Source organism: Pteropus medius, unplaced genomic scaffold (genome assembly GCF_902729225.1).
Source record: "Pteropus medius unplaced genomic scaffold, Ma_sr-lr_union100, whole genome shotgun sequence".
In the NCBI taxonomy this organism is placed as follows: domain Eukaryota; kingdom Metazoa; phylum Chordata; class Mammalia; order Chiroptera; family Pteropodidae; genus Pteropus; species Pteropus medius.
Window position 1 is genome coordinate 2,017,741 of NW_024354911.1, and position 20,041 is coordinate 2,037,781.

The 20,041-nt window shown below is 52.9% G+C and overlaps 1 protein-coding gene across 1 annotated transcript in view; it reads right to left on the reverse strand.

The window, feature by feature from the left end:
* Positions 1-17,672, reverse strand: part of LINGO1 (leucine rich repeat and Ig domain containing 1) — a 197,095-nt gene extending 179,423 nt beyond the window's left edge. The window contains exon 1 of the transcript XR_005651452.1: positions 16,590-17,672. The gene's annotated coding sequence lies outside the window, so the exon portion shown is untranslated. The remainder of the gene's footprint in view (positions 1-16,589) is intronic.
* Positions 17,673-20,041: the final 2,369 nt, after the last annotated feature.

Sequence of the window (20,041 nt, forward strand, 5' to 3'; positions counted from 1 at the left end):
CACCTGGGGATGGAAAACAGTAAAAACACAGAAAAGCCCAAAGAGAGACAGAGCAACCCAACCCCAAGCTAGACAGACGGGGGAGAGGCAGAGATGAAAATGAATGAGCAGGCAGGCCAGCCCTCCTCCCCCAGAGCCAGTGCTGCAGCTGCCAGGAAAAGCCTACAAACCAGGGCTTTGCAAAGATTTTTCAGCATTAAAAGTCTTATTTGAAATGAAATTGTATGCAGTGGGGGAAGGCTTTCTATGCCAGACATTAAATCCAAAAGGCATAAAGTGAGAATTTGATAAACCTGACTACATAAACACGTAAAACATCTGTACAGCAAAAGACACTATAAACGAAGTTAAAAGGCAAGTGAGACACTGAAAGAAAATATCACTAATATACAAAGAGCCCCTACAAATCAATAAGAAAAAAGACAAAAAAGAGAAAAATTGGCAGTGAATTAGAAACCCGCAAAAGAACTAAATTGGCCAATAAATTTAAAAAAAGATGTTCTATCTCACTAGCAATCAGGGAAATGAAAATGAAAATGACACAATACCATTTTTTGCCCACAGATTGGGAAAAATTAAATTGATTGATAACAACCAGTGTTGGCAAGGATGTGGGGAAATGAGGACTCAGACTATTGGAAGGAGAGGTAATTGGCTCAACCTTTGGGAGGGTAATTTGGCAATACCGAATAACATTCTAAACCCACACACCCTACAATCTAGTAATCTCACTTCTAGGAGCTTCTCTTACAGAAATGGTAGCACAGGCACTCACATATAAATATTCAAGGATGCTCACAGCAGCATTACTGGTAAAAGTAAAAAAGAAATCAGAAATAGCCTAAAATTATCAAAAACTCGATGTTCAAATAAAATAAAGCACATCTATACTATGGAACAATCCAGCCATTCAACAGAAGGAGGCACTTCTATGTATAACAATATTTAAAAGATCAAGCTGCATAATGCTATTTTAGAATGAGCCTATTTTTATAAATAACAGCTGTTGGCTATTACATGCCCCCAAAGGCTGGAGGACAATATCCATACAATATAATGATCACCGCCTAGGAGGGAGACAAGGGGGCTTTCATGGTCTCTGTTACCCACAAATGTGTTGTTGGATCTTCTTCTGTAATCAGAAAAGCAAAATCGATTAAAAGTTAATGGGTTTTTTTCTTTAAATCCTGCCCGGACCCTAATATAAAATGTACATCTAAGCAGCCCTGTTGTGGTTGAAAGAGGAGGGGCCTATGCAGCCCACTCCAGACCCCATAGCCCCCAAGCCCCTTGAGGGACACCAAGGCTCTAGGACCAGTTTGAGAACCTCAGCTGGAGAATGTGGAGCCATACCTCTGCTCTTCCACACCAACGCCCACAGTCGGAGGTTGCCCGAGGTCACACAGTTAGTCCAGACTGGCTGGGGCTAAAGCTAGGGGCTAAAGCTAGGGCCTCTGGCTCCCCATCAGGTTTCTGGCTCTTCAGGACTAGGGTGGGAGGTTTTTGTAGGTGTCCAGAAAACCTTGTGATGTCAGTCTTGAGGAACCCTGGGCTGAGTCTCAGGGGAGCCCAGGGGTGAGGGCAACATGGGAGGGGCCTTTGCAGAAAACTCCAGGGGAGTGAGCTTTGAGACTCAGCTCTGGGCTCTTATGGAGCCCTGGTGCTAGGGAAGGAGAGAGAGAGAGAAGGAAAAGTAACAGGGGAGTTGGAGGTGTATTTCTCTCTATAAAGAGACAGGGTGGGTACCAGAAGAGGGGACTGGTGTGTGCAGGTGTCAGTGCTCACAGAGAAGGCTTAAATGGGTCTGCAGAGGTAAACTGTGGAGGGGGTGTGTGGAGGAGAGGGGGAGAGAGAGCACGTGTGTGTGTGTGTGTGTGTGTATGTGTGCACACGCTCGTGCGTTGTCACTCCCAGGGATCACAGTAAAGAGATAGTGTATATGTCAAGGGATAGGAGACCCAGGAGTCGTGTGTACGAAGGAGCACATGTTCATATGCGCAGCCAGCAGACCTGAAGACAAGCGACGAGCAGATGGAAAATTCCAGAGGTCCATCCCCAACTGGCCCACAGCTTCCCAATACTACTCTCCAGTCAGACAGGACCACTTGTCCTCCTTGGAGACAGGCCTCCAAGTCTTTTTGCTTGCCTTCCCCTCTGTAGGGATGCCCTCCCTCCCTGATCAGTTCCCAAGAAGCTTCTTTTGACTCCCCAGCCTCTCCATCCAGGCTGGGGCAGGAGTTCCTCTGGTATTCCTACCCTGTATCACCTCCGTCCTGCCTGGGCCCCAAGTTATGAGTGCTGACAGGTGTGACTTCCCAGAGCAGGGGTGGGACTTGTTCTTTTCTGCACCCAGAGCCCAGCTCAGATCCGTCACAGAGAAGGCACTGAAAACTAAAGTTGTGGAAAGAGTGAGTGGATTATCACAGCACTCAGCCCGCAGCCAGGTGCACAGTGAGACCTTCATAAGCAGAAAGACTGTGGCCTGGGGACTGAGACGCCTAGCTTCCTGTCCTAGGTCAGCTCAACAGGCAACATTAACCATATCACCTGAGAAATGATTAAAGCAGGAGTTCCTTACCTGAGTCCCCAGTGAGGGGGAACTTAGGAGGTCTGTGAGCACTGATATAAATTTATGCACACGGTGGGCAAGGGGTGCATCTGTTTTGGGTATGCACTGTGGCTTTCATCAGATTTCCCAGTGGCCCACAGACCAAAGAGATTTAGAACCAAGAAGCAGGACAGAGTAAGACAGCCCCCCAGAAGAGAATACTCAGGGACCCCATGTCCACCTGCACATCAGCAGGGCTATTGGGGAGCAGGGGTCAGCAAGTACAATTCTGCAGCCCCAGGTCCTAGCCAGGGCCTGTGGAGTCACAGAAAGCTTTGAGCTGAGTCTCAAAGCTCACTCCCCTGGTGTTTTCTGCAAAGGCCCCTCCCATGTTGCCCAACACAGAAAGGTGCTGGCTCCCTACGCAGGGAAGAGAACTATCCAAGATGGTGGGCCGTCTTGTGGGGTGAGTCCTTGTCTGGGGGATGCCAGGGCTGGACAGGGTGGGTGAGACAGAGGTCAGAGTGAGTGAGTAGCAACGCTGAGTCTCACTCTCAAAGTCTCTGGGCCTCAGTTTCCTCATGTTAGAGCCCAACACTACACAAAGTGGTCCCTGTGAGTCCAATCTGAGTGAACGAAAGGAAGTGGTGGGCCATGCAAGGGTGAGGATCCAGACCGCAGGGCTGAGTGCCCAGTCCTGCATTTGGGCAATCTCCTCACCTGGTGGTAGCCTTAGGCCCTCTTCTCTCCTGGGGTAGGGGACAGGCTACCCTGGCTGCCCCACGCTGCTAACTGGGCCTGTTTGGGTGCGACAGTTACACCTCCCACATGATGGTGACCCCAGATAGCATAGGACTGAGAGGTTTCATTATGAGCCTGGACTGGAGTCAAGGGAGCCCATGAGCTGGACAGAGAAGCACTGAGCAGGACTGGCAGCCAACCCAGGCCACATGAGCTCAGTGGATCCCCCAAAGTCTAAGCTCCTCCAGGGGCCCCTCATCTAGGCCTTGGGAAATGGAGGTGCAGAGAGAGTCCTTTACCCAGGTCACTCAGGGAGTTGGTAGCAGATCTGGGCCAGGATCCCAGGACTCCTGCCCCTGGCTGGGCTTACTCTGGGCATGAATGTACTATACTCTCTCGGGTGACTCTGCATGCCTCAGCACACCATTCCTGCCAGAAAGGGGTAGCGGGCACTCCCCACAGATTGATTCAGACGCAGGCCTGCCATGTCTTCCTGGATCCAGCCACCCTGAGCTTCAGTTTCCTCCTCCCTAAAACAGAAATATGAAACCATCTTCCTAGGCCTATGTGAGGATTAAAAGAGCAGATATACAGTCTTGCTAAGGGCAGAACAGGGCCCTTTCCAGCACTCCCCCCATCTCTGGGCCTCAGTTTCCCCACCTTTAAGCAAAAAGGTTGCCCCGAGTGATTCGCCAGGTCCCCAGAGCCTCTGATGCTTTATGGGAAGCCTGCCCAGTGCCCAGCCCGTGCCCATATCCCTGGGAGACAGGTTGCAGTGGCAGACACCAGGGCTTGCCCTTGGAACGCTCCCTGCTGGTTGGCAGATAAGAGCCAAGGCCAAGGAGGAAAGGCTACTTAGCAGAGCTGGGAGAAAATTCGCTCATGGCAGGGCTCCCCAAATGGTGGCCCCTGTGCCTCCACCTTGCCACAGTCTCCACCTCTCCCAGCCTGCTCCACTCATTACCTGCCTGTCCCCTTTAGGCATCAGGTTTATACCTCTGCTCCAGGGGCCATGAGAGGCTTGAAAATGTAAAACCCAGTGTGAGCTGGGCACTGATAAAGGAAGGCTTCCTAGAGGAGACAGAACAAAGAGCATAAAATTCACACAGAGGCCTGAATACCCAGATGAGGAATCCAGATCCTGAAGCCACTGGCAGTTTCATATGTGCTCCAGTCTCCTAGGCAGAAATACCTGACCCCACCCAGGGCTAGCTTCAGAGCGGTGTCCCCAGCAGAGGGCTTGAGGGGGAAGAGGCACCAGGACTCAAGGCCCCATCTACCACTCCTCTAAAGCAATGGACTGTGCCTCCATCTCAGAGAAATTAGTCCTAGTCAAAAATGCCCAGGACTGCTGAGGTCTCACTGCAAACAGCTTTGCCGCTGGTGAATGCTGGTTGGCCAGGGAGGGCTCCCCAACAGATTAAGAGCGATGCCAGCCCCAACTCATTCATATTCTGGTCTGGCTGCAGGCTTCAATATGGCTGAGAGATGGGAGGGCAGAGGCAGCCCTCCGAGAATGCCCGGCTATGATTCCTCTCCAATTCCAATTTATTTTCTATCATTAATGCTTTTGAAAAGCCCCACATACTCTGCAAACAGGGAAAGAGCACAGGGCTCAGGAGGGAGGAGAGGGCTTGGGGCAGAGTGGAGAGCAACAGAGGTGATACAGGCAGATGCTAGAGGCCCTGAGACCTGGGTTCAAATCCCACTCCACGTCCACCTACCTACAGAACCCTGGGGCAAACCTGGTCTATACCTGTCTGTGGGGAATGAGTCCCTGCTCTTCCTGCTCTGCTCACCTCTAGGACTATTTCCAAGATCTACTAAGGGTCAGAGGTGAGTGCGCTTTATATACTGTAAAAGGCTGAACATCTTGAGGGTACCCCAACTCCAGGGCCCAGAGAAGGCCTGGAGCCACAGCGCAGAACAGATAAACACCAGGATTTGGGTCATCCCTCCTCTCCCATCTCATAAGTCTCAAACTCACACTGCCATCCTCCCTTCCCCCACATGCTCACCTGGGACCAGCCTTCTAGCCAGCAACCCTCCTCCTCTACCCTCTACTGTGGAGCCAGAGGGATCATTTCTAGATGTCTTCTGCTCAGAACCCTTCTGGGGCTCCGCATTATCCAAATTTCCCACCTCCATTCAAAGCTCTCCCAGGCAATTCAACCCCTCTGGGCAGCCTCCCATGCTATTTCTTGCCTGGAATTCCCTCCTCCTTGGCCCCAGTTCATCTGTCAAACTCCTACCCCCTCTTCATGATGCAGCCTAAGTTCTCCTCTGTGAAGCTTTTCTTAACTCCCCTGGCCTGCCCTGCTCTGTACTCATAAGTACCCAGTAGACACCTATTACAACTCAGTAACAATCATTATGTTTGTGTGGCAGCTCCCCTCCTATCAGTTAGCTCTTCTGGCCAGGGGCTGCATCTGATTCATCCTGTGCAAAGCCCAGTGCTTAGCAAAGTGCCTGGCTCACAGTAGAGCTATTTATCCAGTCACCTGACTTTAACTGAGCACCTACTCTGTGTCAGGCTGTGTGCTGGGTGCTGAGAATACAGTAGCAAAGATGGAGCTGGTCCTTGCCCTCAAGTTGCTTCCAGTGGATGTACTCAAGGAATGTCTGTTGAAAGAATGAATGGATACACAATAACGCTGTATATGGGGAAATAGGCCCAGAGAGGCAAAATGCCCTATCCAAGGATACCCTGCCTCCCTGCCCACATTTCTACTCCATTTCACTTCTGGAACCTTAGCAGAAATTAGAAGGAACTCAAAATAAAAGGGTAGAATCAAAAAAAAAAAGGAAGATAATGTGGTGGATTCTCCCCCTTTCTCTATAACGTAAAGAAAATTGCTTTTGCCAACTATTGCAGCTTAAAAGCAATTAGAGGTTTTGGAGGGGACTCGGCATGAGCAGAAGCGACAGAGCAAGTGTGCCCAGTACAAAATTTTTCCAGCATTCGTTTGTATCAAGCAAAAGGAAAAAAGGTGTTAAAAGCAGCAATATCCAGCAGCAGAGATGGTGGAGATAAAATATTTACAGCCTCCATGGGAGGGGTCTAGGAGGGGCCAGAGACCCCCACTCTCCACACCCACTCTATGTTCTGGAGACAGGAAAAGGGAGGGCAAAGAAAGGGAGACAAGGAAAAATTAGCTACCCCCTTGGCCTGCAGGGATAGGGGTTCAGGACAAGGAGGGTAGAAGCCTCCATATGCCCCCTACAATCTCACCCCTTCCCTAGCATCCATGGCTCACAACTACTAAGCAGCCTCCAGCCACCAGAGAGCCATACACCTCAACCGCAGACCTGGCCCTACTCAAAATCTGGAAAGCACGCACCCTGCAGGCTGGCAATCAAGGCCTGCACGGCCCAGACTCCTCTTCAGACTCATTTCCGATGCTCCCTTCGTGGATGTTGCCCTGACTGTGCTCTAAGGAGCCTCTCTCATTCTCAACTCCAAACTTTTGCCTGATGAGGGACAGGAAGGAATGTGTACCACTCCTCTGAGTGGGGTAAGCCAAGTTCAAGGAGACAGGCCCAGAGCAGATGACAGAGCCACAGACACATCATTCTAGGCCAGAGGTTAACTTCCAACCAAGCCTCTCCTGCTGCTGAATCACCACTTCCTTACCTGGACCTTGGCCTCCTCTCTCCAAATACAGAGCAACCACCATCAGCCCCTTTCTGAAACCTAACTTCCTTCTTCCTATCTGCAGCAGACGCCCTTTTGTCTCGGGCACAAAAGACATAGTCTCCTTTAGAAGCAGTCATTTCTAAGTTCGAATGCCAGCTCTTCCATTCACTTGCAATTCCCTCAATCTCTCTGAGCCTCGCTTTCTTCATCTGTTAAATGGAAACAGTAATAGTACATATCTCATGGGTTTGTATTTAGAATTAAATGAGGTAATGCATATAAAGTGCCTGGCAGTGTGACTAGCAGTAGGTATTCAATGAACTTACCTTCAGCTGAAGGACTAATCAACAAATGGGCTAATAGCCCACAGCCTGGCCGGGCCTCACTTGAGAGCAGAAGAGACCCCAGGAGGAGTGGTGACATGCCCCAGGTCACACAGCCCTGAAGAGCCACTCTTTCAAGGTTAGGAGTTTTACTCTCATTCTCCAATTGTGGAGAATGCACAGGCTTGATAAAGGATTTGGTGGAGCCACAAGGGCATAGCTGGGGATCAAAAGGTGTCTTGATGTCTATCTCTTACTTTCCCTCTGGTCACCCTTCTCTCGAGGGCCTCTCCCACCCACTGGCCCCCATCCTGTCCTACAGAAACAAGCCAAGCAGTAAGCCTGGCACTAATAAGGGCTCTTTTCGTTGTGGGCGCAGAGATGGGAGCAAAGGAGGCCAGTACCAGCCCTAGATGGCTGAGCCTCAGGACAGCCAGTAAGCAGCCCATGCTCTCCAAGGGGGAAAGGAAAAGGGGCGTAATGGGAGAACCTGGGGTCTGGCCCCAGGGATGACTGACAGCCCTTCCCCAGGTGGGGCCACCTTCCCTTTTGCATCTGGGTGGTCCAGGTGGTCCATAGGCAGGGGATCCTGGGACTGAAAAGCTTATTGCCAAGGCTCGGCAATGCTTTTCACTATGAGACCCAAGATAGGGTTGGTTGGTCCACTCCATCTGCCTCAGCTTCCCTATCTGGAACCTTCTAGTTCCAACATTCTCCAATCCCATATCCATGGCCTCTGTGACCCCTGCAGAGTCAAGAGATGCTCTGACATCACCAAGGGTAGAATAAGGAGCCCCAAGCATGTACGGATGCTGGGAGGCAGGATCACCCTGATCCCCAAAAGACAAGGAAGCACAGGGAGACCTTTGCCTGCCCTAAGCTGGCCAAGGACATCGTCCTGTGACACCTCACCAGGAAGGAGGTGGCTGTTACAGAAGAGGGAAAGATGGCATCTCAGGAAGACTAGATACAGCCATGGCCCCTGCCCCTTTCTGCATGTGCCCAGGAGCTCACAGCTCCAAGCTTCACTTCCCATCAACGAGGCTACAGTCTTCAGCCCAGCCCAGATCTCAGGCTCAGTCTCAAGCCCTGGACACCCCCAGTTCCCTCAGACCTCATAGCTATCCAGACTGGGATCCTAAGCCCTCCCACCGGGCCTCCCCTCCCTTGCCTTCCCCGACTGCCCCGCAAGGGGCCTGTTAAGGGGTAGCCCAGCTTCTCTTTCATGGCCAGAATCTGATAACATTCTCCTAAATTAAACAATAAACAAGAAATTGTTTTAGATTTTCCTGATTCTGCAGTTCCTGATTAATCCCCTCAGCAAACAAAAGGAAGAGATAATTAACCTAAAAGACAGTAGCTTCCTGTCTCCAGTGAGCCAGAGGAACCCCCCTCCCAGGGGGATCCTGCTCAGCCACCTGGCCACCTCCAAACCACTTATCTCCTCCCCTCCCCAATCTCAGCCAGTCCTGGGTGACATGTGCCCACCTCCTGGATCTCGCCTCTCCTCCTCTCACCCTCTTTGCTACGTGACTTTGGACAAGACTGGCCACCTTACAGCCTCTGTCTCCTCATCTGTTAGCATCCTCATCTCTCAAAGACAAAATAAAAGTAACATGTGACCACCTGAGGTTAGATAGACATTTTCTCTTATTTTTTATAGGTGGATGCTGAAATATTTAGGAGTGAAATGCCACGATGTATATAATTTACTTTTTAATAGCTTAGGGAAGATATGGCAAAATGTCAACAATTGTTACACCTAGGTGAGAGGTATATGGGAGTTTCTCTGCTATACTTGTCTCTCTACCTTTCTGTATATTTGAAATACTTTTTAAATATTTTTAGAAGTATTTAAACAAAGCATTTTTTAAAAAAACAATTTTTTTTTAATCCATTATTGGTCATATGAGTCAGGAGCCCCAGAAACAGTGCCCCATGCTCCTGGCGGGCCTGAAAGGCAGCTGGGTCTCTTAAGTAGGTTAAACATCTCCCCTGCCATCTCCTTTATGTGGTTTCCCTAGAAATTGCTTTTTTTCACAGATTCCACCGAGTCCTAGCTCCACATTTAGAAGCCTTAGCTCATTCAGAACATAGCGCTTTAGTGAAGCAACTGTTGTCTTCTGACTGACCACCTGCCTCCTGCCTACCGTCTCCCTGTCCTTCGGCAGAGCAGCCCTGGGCTGGTGACTGCAGTGCTGGCTTCATCTTCATGTGGCCACCACCCTCCCTGAGCCTCAGAATGCCCCCATCTGTTAAGTGGAAATGACGACAAATCAGTTAACTAACTGCGTGGCCATCTCATTCAAAGGCACAACGTTACCTCACGAAGAGGCTGAAATCCCCATTTAACAAATGGGAAAGCTGAGACCCAGGACCAGGAAAGGCTGGAAGCAGAACACAAAAGACGGCAGTAGAGGGAGGTAGGAGTGAGCAAAAGCTCCCTGCCTCCCAATTCCCCCTCCTCCCCATCCCTCTATCCCAACTCTGACAGCACACATTGGAGAGAGGGTAGACTACATGCATCTCCTTTTTTCTAGCTCCTGTTTATTGAGCTTCCTGGTCAGGAATAAATGGCCACAACTGCAGTGGCGCAGCCAAGGTCTAGCTGATCCACACAAATGCTAGCCAGGCCCACCTCTGCTGATTGATGATGGAAGAGTTATCAGTACCAAGTAATCAATCGCTAATTGCTGAATGCCATGCAATTCATGGGGGACAGTTATATGTGGCTGGAGGTTAGGTGCCCTGTCCTGGCCTGGCAGAACCTTCAGGGGCAGGGATCACCATATCTGTGGTGAGCACCTCAGCACAAAAGGTCTCCGTAACTTGGGAGCTTCTCGAGACGGATGTCCTGGGCCTAGCCCATAGCCCCAGCCCAAGGGAAAAGTTGAAATGGTAGTAGCCACAGGGGCCCTGAAGGACACACCACATGCCCCTCCTCAGCCCATCTGGCCCCAGGTCCCTGGACAGGCTAGGTGCCCAAAATGGATAAGCCTGGTCTCTGCCACAAAGGCATTCCCAGGCCACGAAGAGATACAAACCACCACATGTCACAAGCCTGAAATACGGTAGGCCTTGCACACAGTAGGTGCACAGCAAATGTTTGCTAAATGTAAAGCAGATACGTTTACATGTCAAATGTAAAGCAAATGCTCTCAGAGTTCTGAGGAAGAAGTAGCTAGGGTTGACAGGGTGGTGGTGGGGGTGGGGGGGTGTTAAATATGGCATTTTGGCTGAGTGTTGAAAAGTGTGTGGGATCTACATGGGTAGAGATGCAGGAAGGAATTAGACAAAGGGGACAGTACAGTCAAACCTTGGAGGATGAAAGCCACAGCATGTGTAAAGGGGAGAGTGAATGGTGTTTGGCTGGAGCCTGGGGGCACAGAGAAGTATGAATGGAGATGGCTGGGGCAGAGGGTCAGACTGTGAAAGGCACCTAAGGGTCCTGGAGGCAACACGGAGCCCTTGAAAGGTGCTGAGCAGAAGCGTGACAGCCAGCATGTGTTTGGAGGACAGTTAAAAGCTACGGAGTTCACTGTTACTGCAAGATTGCATGCCCCAAGAGGGCAGGAGCTGGTCCTATTCACCTCTGTCCCACAAGAGCCAGCACAGCCAGCCCAGAGGAAGTACCCAACAAGCGAATTGCTGAATTATTACAGGATCTTCAGATGGAAGACTAGGGATTCCTGGAATCACAGCTGTGGAATATCATGTTTATAAAAAAAATATATTTATAGTATAGCCTCAAGAACAGCCTTTTGAGGGAGATAATTATCTCCAATTTACAAAAAGGGAAGCTAAGGCTCAAAGAGGGACAGAGAGTAACCTGGTCAAGGTCACCCAGCTGGTCAGTTGTGGAGCTCAGAGCTCTCCCCACCCTGACCAGAAGGCCGAGCCCTGCTCACCTTGGCATGGCCCAGGGCTGCCCAGGAGGTGAAGGCCTGCCCACCCCCCCACTCCCTGGCACTCCCTTACCCCTAACTGTTGCTGGGCAGCTGGAGAAATGCAGCAAACACTGCCTCACTGAGAGTCCCCCATACCACTCCAGCTGGGATTGGCTGCTTGTCACCATGACAACCTGTCCCTATGCCTATGATGAAGACAGGGATGGGTGGGGGAATCTCTGGAATTCCCCCAAAACTTCATCTAGACAGGCCTCTACCCCCAAAGTTTGGAAAGCACACCCATGGAGCAAGGGTCCTGGATCAGAAGTCCAGAGACAAGGTCAAGCCCAACTCATCATGCATCTCTGGAAAATCACTTCCCAGTTTCATTGTCTATGAAATGGAGCTGTCTACTTTATAGAACTACCATGAGGAAAGTAAAAACTTATGGAAAATTATAAATCAAATTTTGTACTGGAAAATCATAATAAGGCTCCTCTCTACTTCAATCTGAACATTGAAACTCCAACAGAGGTCACTGCCCTGTCCTAGTTGAGAGCAAACATGAACTAACATTTACTGAGATTCTTCAATATATCAGGCTAGTGGATGCTTTCCATGTATTATTTCAAAGCATGCTAATGATACCCCTACAAGGTAGGTCGTGTTCTTCCAGATACAGATGAGGAAACTGAGGCTCGGGAAATTGAAGTGACTTGCCCGAGCTCATCCAGCTCAGAAGTGGCTGAGTCAGGATTCAAACTCAGTTCCAGACAGCACCCAAGCCCAGGCTATTCAAGGGGCCCATTTCCATACCCCTGAATCTCAGAGCTACAGAATCAGTGTTCGGGGTACGGCTGCATGTCAGATACACACACTCCACTGAGGCCCAAGACCCTTGACATAAGATGCAATGTGCCACCCCATGGCCTGTGGACTATCAGGGCCATTAGAACCAGGTGGGGGATGGGAGGGTGGCTGGCACAGCTGGTCCTGAGCTAACTGGATCAGTCCTGGGCATGAAGCCACCTGTCCAGCTGCCCTGGCAGATGGGTGCTAGAATGGGGCCACCTGTCAAGGCCAACCTCCATGTTCAAACCAACCTGGACACCGAGGTTCCATTTTGGACTCCGCCCACCCTGACCTTGGTGGCTGGCAGTGCCTACATAGATCCAGAAGGCCAGAGTGAGAGCCACTATCCCTCTTTCAGCAGCCGGTGCCTCCATATGGCCCCATATGCTCCCTAACAGCTGGACTGCTGAAGCAACTGCCTGAGGATGTCCTCTGTAGAGGCCCTAGACACTGCCCCACCCCTGCATAGCAGGCCATAGGCAAAGCCAGGAAAATTCCAACTTGCTTTAAGACTTTGTTCAAGTCACCGTCCCTCTCTGGGCCTCAAACTCTTCCTTGTCAAAAAGCAGTGCAGACAACCCCTCTATCTCTTCCTTTTGTATCCCATTTCCGAGGTCCCAAACTTCTACTCAAACTCATTCCAGTTCTCCAATTAAACTTATCCATTTTACAGACAAAGAAACTGAGGCCCAAGGGACCACAGGGACTTGCTGAAGTGTGACACTAGGACGCCCATACTAAAGGCTACATCTTATGACTCCAGGACACCTGCCACCTCTGTATACCCAGGTGGTGGGAATAGTAATTAATGCCTGAGACCCTGCCCAATTCTGACAGCCTACATCTCCCCACCTGGCTCTCCACCCAGGCTGAATCTCTCCATCCTCCGTCAGGTGGGGAACCATGCACAGCCCCTTGGCCATCCTGGTGAAGGCAGGCAAAGCATCTATCCCTGCTGTTGCCCTCATCACCAGCCTGGATTCCCTCCCATATCACCTTTGGGATTGCCTTCCTGCCTCTGGCTCTCCTGGCCAAACCCTCCTATGACCACCAGAGGGAGCAGTTTAAATTGCAAATCTGATCCCATCCCTCCAGAACTTCAACCCTGCAACCCCTGAATACGGAATCAGCCCATGCTCCTCAGTCAAGCACTCAAGGTCCTCCTCCATTTTTTTCCAACCTGCTCTGTGCCTGCTGTGCCCCTGCATGAACTACTCCATTACAAACACATTCCACCCATGCCTGCTGCTTCCCACCTCCTTGCTTTTTCTAGTGCTGTGCAATCTGCCTAAAAAGCCCTCATTCATTCACATTCTCTGTTCGTTCATTTATTCAGTATATTTACTGAGCATCTACCAAGTGCCAGAAACATCTGAGCAAGTAAAAAAAGCACCAGTCCTTCCAGTCCATCCGAAATAACCCTTGCCCACTCTTTCCCACCCACCACCACCATCACCACCTCTGCAGCTGCCCAGCCCATTCTGCCTCATACTGGGGTGTAGGTCAATATCTGTGTCCTCTTTCGGAGCTCACTCAAGGAGGGGCCCAGGCTTGTCAGCAGTAGCTCCAGAAGTTAGCCCAGGCCTCAACGCAGGAGATGCCCCCAAATGTAGAGTGAGCCCTAAGTGTAGAATTCCAGGTAATGAAGAGCAAGGCTACATGACATCGTCCTTGGGAGCAGCTGTCTAGATGCTGGAAGCCCATGGAAGAGACTGATTGGCCAGGGTGGCCTGCCCATATTTCCCCCAACAGAAGCCTGAGTGGTCAGGGGTACTCTTCTCCCTCCTCAAGTCACCCTAAGGCCCAGCCTGCCCAACTTCTTATCATTGAATTTGTTAGAATGTAATATTTTTACAATTTAACACACAAACATGGCAAGGTCAAGGCCTGGCTAGAGAGAGGAATTAAGGGGGCCACACTAGGCATTACCTCTTACCAGTCAGAAGGTTTGACAGGCGAGTGGCTGTTGTCCTAAAGGAGCAGGCAGTAGGGGCTGGGAGCACCTGGCTGAGATTTTGCCCCTGACAGCTCAGACCAGGGGCCAAAGAGGTACTCTTCTCTTCTCTGCTCATGGCTTGAGGCCCCAAATGAAAGGCTCATCCTGCTGGAGTCAGTTTGGGGGCTATGGAGAAGAACCAGGGCAGGGGTTCAACCAGGCCTTGATGGCAGGGGTGGGGCCAAGGAGGCATCTGGCCATGCTCCAACCACCTGGATGTCAACCAGAGCATCAGTCAACACTCAGAAGGCAAAAGTCCAGAGCTCAGAGAGCCACAGGGGACACGGGAGGTGAAGAGAGATCAAGAAAGGACAACTAAGAAAGATGGAGTCAGCAAGAGGCTGCATGAGAGTGAAGCCAGCAGAGGCTGAGGGAGGCACCACAAGGTTCAGCAGGCCAACCTCACCTCCCAGCCCCAGGAGGAGTTTTGGTCACTCCTGGGCAACAGCCCCCCACACCACACACACACACACTCCCCCACAAGAGGCCTCCAACGGCCTGAGTAGCCCTGGTGATGAGTCTAGGCTGCCATCAAGACTGGAGGGGTCACAGAGGCTTGCCTGGTGCTGACAGCCACTCTAGCCTCCTGTGCCTCAGATGGCCACCTGGGAAGGAAGTGGTCTCAATACCCACGAGGTCTCCCTCCCCTCAATGCACATTTGGACCTCTGTGGGCAACCTATTCCCCTGAGGGTGAGCTCTTTGGCTCCAGGATGGAGATCTCAGGAGAGTGAGAAGGGTTCCAGGCCTAAACAAGAGGACAATGCCAGTGCCTAGCCTAGAGTGCCAGGCTGGGGATGATTTCCAGAATGATACGGACATCCCAGTGTTAAGGATTTACAAGTCGTCATGCAGAGCGCTGGCAGATTCTGGCCCCAGATCTAGGAAGCAAAGGTTAAAGAGGCTAGGGTCAAGAGGTACCAGAAGTCAAGCCAGGGAGAATAAGGTTGAGAGTGGCTGTGTCCACCTTCCTGACCATCAGGGGAGGATGTTGCTCACAGGCAGCAGGATAGCTGCCCTAGGAAGACCCTCCAGCAGTGGGGTGTCTTCCCTGCCCCCTCCCCCACCTTGCGAAAGACCAGGGTTAAAGGATACCCTCACAGAAAGGGGCCACCCTGAGACTGGAATTCTCCTAAGTCCACCTCTGCCTCAAAATTCTTCTCTGTGAAATGGAGAGGAAGCATGCCCATGGACCTTGCATTCTCATAAGGTGGCTGAGAGATTCCAGAGGGAAAATGTAAGTGGAAGTAAAATTTAAGCCTGAAAGCTGGTCAAACAACGTATTACCATTCCTCAGAGACCAGGTAGATACTTACTGATTGGTTCAGCGTTACACTCCTCTATCCAGAATCTAGGCTGAGAACAAGACTTCTGACCCCACAGGCTCATACACTGAGTGCCAGTAAAGAGAGCATATGGACAAGGGCTGCTGAGAAAACCAGCTGCTCCAGCCTAGAAGCCCAAGCTGGATGGAAGGATTCAGGAGCAATCACAGGTTTCCTAGAGGAGGAAGAGCCTGCCTTGGAAGCAGGGAGGATTTGATAAAGGGGAAGGGCCTGCTTGGGGCCTGAACTCTGACCCTTCCTTGAGCTTCTCACTCCTGTGGACAGAGTGTTCCCCATCTCTCAGGGGCACCATCCTAGACAACATCTTCCCATGCCATCTTCCACTACAGGGGCAGGTCTAGCATTTGGGGGTTGAGGGGGGCTAGGAAGTTCCCTGAGGCAGCCAGCACAGGAAAGGAGTGTGAGAGAAGACTCCGTGATGGGGGTTGGGGATATAGCACAGCCACAACCTCATCACACAGAATGAGGTACGCAGGAGCATGGCTGCAAGCAAAGCTAGGATGGCGGGGCACCAGGCCGAGGGCCTAGAGGTACCCCGTCCAATTCGCAGCCTCTGGGGAGCTCTGCACCTTTTGAGCAGTTCCCTTCTTCCAACAGCCAATCCCACAGAGCAGAAGGTGCGGGGACACACATACATACACTCTAGGCATGTCTCCCCGCTCCCCCACCTCAAGCCCCGTGTCCTCAGCCTGGCTGCAAAGACGACCTGGATGCTGTCGCCGCGCCGTCCCACCCGACCCTGGCAGGGTCACAGGAGTCTGGCGCCCGGAGCGGCTCCAGAGCGGCGCCTCGGGGCTGGACCGATGTCCCCGAGGGCGGGCGGCTGTGCCAGCTGAGTGGTAGAGACGCACCCCTCAGTCCACCCGGCGGCACAGCCTGCGCCCCGCCCCATTCGAACCTCGCTTTCTCTCCTTAGGAAAGAAAGGCCGAAATGCCACCATTAAAGCGCCTCCATCCTCTCACCGCACACACAAAGTTGCTCCAAGTCGCGGGGGTTCTGGCGGCGGGCGAGGGTTAGGAGGGGCCGCGCAGCTGGCGGGCGCGCGGTCACAAACTGGGGTGCCGCGCGCGCCCCCTCCCGCTCCGCGCGTGCATGCCTCCACGGGCGCGCACCCAACATCCCACCCCCACCCACTGCCCCGAGGCTCCCGCCCAATCAGATACCGCGCATGCGGCGCTGCCGGCGAGCAGGCACCCCAGCTCCCGGCCTGCGCCCCGCGATCCCGGCCTGGCCGCAGCATCAGGGCCTGGGCAACTCACCGTCTCGGGCGCGCATTCTGCGCGCAGCTCTGCTCTCTGGCTGCATCCCCGGCTCGCCTCCGCTCCGCTTCCCGCTCCGGGTCCGGTTCCCGCTCCGCAGGTCTGGGCTCCGAGATGGAAGCAGCAGCAACGAGCAGGGAGGGCGTGTGTACGCGCGCGCGCGCGTGTGCGTGTGCGCGGGAGGGCCACCGCGCTCCCCTGCGCGCCCGCTCCTGCCTTCTGCCCTCCACGCTGCGATGCCAGCAGAATCCCTAACGCGCGCTCCCACCCGCCTGCGCTCACACACACGCGCGCGAGCGTGCAATCCGCGGCCGCACCCCCGGTTCCACACTTCCGACTCTCCCTCCGGTGGCGCTCACAAAGGGCTGGATGCACCGGCCCGCCGAAGCTCCCGGAGTGCGGCCCGCGGCGCCGAATAAGCAAACCTGCGTCCCCTTCCAGGCTGGCCCCGCTTCAGGTCCCCAACTGTCTCCGGAGGGGAGCCCCTCGGGCGTCTCTGCTCCGCCACCATGCCCCACCCGGCCGCGGCCACTCTCCCAGCCTGAACCCCGGCCGGGGCGCCCAACTCGGGCTGCCGACGCTGACACCCAGAGGCACCAGCTCGCTCCTCGCCCACGCCGCCACCCGGAGCCGCGTGCTCTCCCGCTCTCTCTTTCCTCGTCTTCGGTCACTGCCCCTCTTTACTTCCTCTCTTTTCTCCTACCTGCTCCTGGATCCCAATCTGTCTCTCGCGTTTTCTCTCGCTATCGTGCTGCCGCCCTCTCCCGCGCTCTCTGCTCCCCACCTCCCTGGGCTGCCTCTCACATTTTCTGCATTACATTGGGTGCCGCCCGCCGCTCGCCTGGCCCAGGGTTCGAGCGCGCAGTAGACAATGAGAGGACCAGCTGTGCCCCGTCCCCGCCGCCCTCTCCTCTCTGCGCTCGCTCGGTGGCTACTCGCTCTGGCCTGTCCGGCGGCGACGTCCCGCTCTAGCCTCGGCTGTCGCTGACAGCTCCCATCTCTCCCAGGCTTAAAGGGATAGCGCACCGGGCTCGCCTTGCCCACTCGGGGGCACCGAGAAGGACAACCTCGCCACGCGGGGACAGTCCGAGGTGGTGGCACAGCCGGGGCCTTGAGGGTGGCACCCTGTTCCTGGCCGTTGAGCCCGGCCTTCCCGAGCTGGAGGTGAGTCAAGGAGAGGGGCGGTCGGAAGCTGCCCAGACCAGCCATCCAGGGTGGGGCGCTCAGTGCTTGTTGGCAGCTAAGCTTAGGGGCAGGCTGGAGGTATGGGAGCAGCGCAGAATGGTTGCTTGGGACTGCGGGGTCGAGGAGGAAGGATCAGGGAAGCAGCTGTCTGATTCTGAGCCCAGAGTGAGGACACCTGTCGTGCTGGGAGGACAGGGATCACAGAGTGGCCTCCTACTCCTGCTCTATGACCTTGGGCAAATGCCTGCCTCTTTCTGGGCCTCAGTTTACCCTTCCTTGGAAGGACATTGGCTTCCATCATCTCTGAGGCTATGTATTAAATCTCCTAGAAGAGAGAGACCCAAGGCGGGCCCTCAGTCCCCAAAATCCCACCTACTCCTTGCTTCTGAGAGCCACCACCACCCCACCTTCACCAGGCCTGGTCTGCCCCTTCCCTCATTCTATAACCTTCCTTCTCCATCCTCTTATCAGCGGAACAAGACAAAGTTGGGAGGTACAGGGGCCTACCAGGGAAAGCATACAGGTTGCAGAGCTCTTTCACATCCAAGATCTCCCTGGACCCTCCCAACACTCCTGGGAAGTAAAGAGTACCCCTAGACTCCTGGCCAGCCTTATCCTAGATAGGGCTGGTACATGAGCACTTCATCTTCCTGGTCCCCCACTCTTACTCCCACCCCAGACAGACCCTTGCTCCCCAACCACCACAGAGAGATACATTTTGCCCATTTGTTCTCTAAGCATCTATCATGTGCCCTGTCCTGTGCTAGGTACTGGGGACACACAAATGATTTAGACACATCTAAATAAGAGAACAGGAGGTATAATGGAACTTTTGGGGATGCAGGAGATCCAAGAGACGTCCTGGAAGAGGTAACATTGAAGCCAGGGATTGAAGGATGAGTAGGAGTTGGCCAGGTAGAAAGGAGCATAAAGGGCATCCCATGCCAAGAGAAGAGCAGGTGCAAAGACCTGAAAGTGGGAAACAGGGAAAGATGGGTATATTTGGGGGAAGAGAAGCTATAAGAGCCTTGAATTTAGGAGTTGCAACTTTGTTCTTGGGCAGCAGTGGGGATGCCACTTAGCAAATCTAGGCAGAAGCCCTCCTCATCTTTCAGGCATCACAGAGACATGGCTAAGGGCTCCCCAAACCAAGGAGCTTTTGAAAGAGGCCTCCTGTCCCCTCCTCTCCTGTAAGCCCAGTCCTAACCTCTGCTCTTCGTCTCTGCAGCCAGGTGCAACACAGTCTCCCCCTGCTGACCGGAACTGGGAGTGGGAGAAGCCCAGGCTTTGCTGTGGCTGGGATATGAATCCAGCAAGGACCAGAGATGGGCACCCACCCATTAAGGTACCCTATAAAGACTCTAGACTTTGGTGTCAAGCATACCCAGTGCCAGATCTAGCATTAGTATCCTCCTCTGTACCGTGGAAATAAAAAGACTCAGCCACCAAGGGGATTGGTTTGGGATTCACAAGGAATGTTACAGGAATAACCTAGTACACCGTAGGTATTCAGCAAATGGCCTTTTCCTTCCCCACACCTAAGTTTGATTTTATGGCCCATCCAAAAGGCCCTTACTGTCCCCCTGTTCCCTCCTTGCCTGGCCATTTTCCTTCTGCCTTCCTACCAGACTTCCTGGGGTCCTCAAGGGAGATGAGCTCACGGCTGTTGCCTGCTCTAGCTCAACACACCTCCTGAGGAGTCTTCCCAGGGCTCCCAGGTGGGGCCTAGGGAAGCCAAACGGAGACAAACAGCCTTTCCCCAGAGACCTTGACATCCAAGCAGAGCAGCAGTTTCAGTCTACATCCCCATCCATTTCTCTTACTCTCTGTTCTGGGAGCCACGCTTGAGAATTTATGCCTCCAGCTTTGTTGTATAACCTCAGATTCATAGCACACCCTTTCTGAGCCTCAAGTTCCTCTCTAAGTTTGGGGGCAAGCTTGTGTGCTCCACAGAGGCAATGAATGTATGTCTAAGTCATTTATTTTTCCTCAGTAGGTCCAGCCTTGGCCTCCTATCCAGCAGATACAAAGGTCCCCTTTTGCTAGTGTCCTGCCCTTACACTAGTGGCCAGAATTTGCAGAGAGGCCCACTTGGAGCAACCACTCTTTGTGGCCAGAGCAGCAGCAGCCTGGGGGCTGGGAGCCAGGGGCCAGGCTAGTATGGGCAGCTCTAGGGAGGAGCCCCTTCACTAGAAGCTGGGAGCTGGATGCTTCTTGCCACAAGGGCTGGGTCAGTGCCTCTGCAGATGCCACCCAGGGCCCCTCTG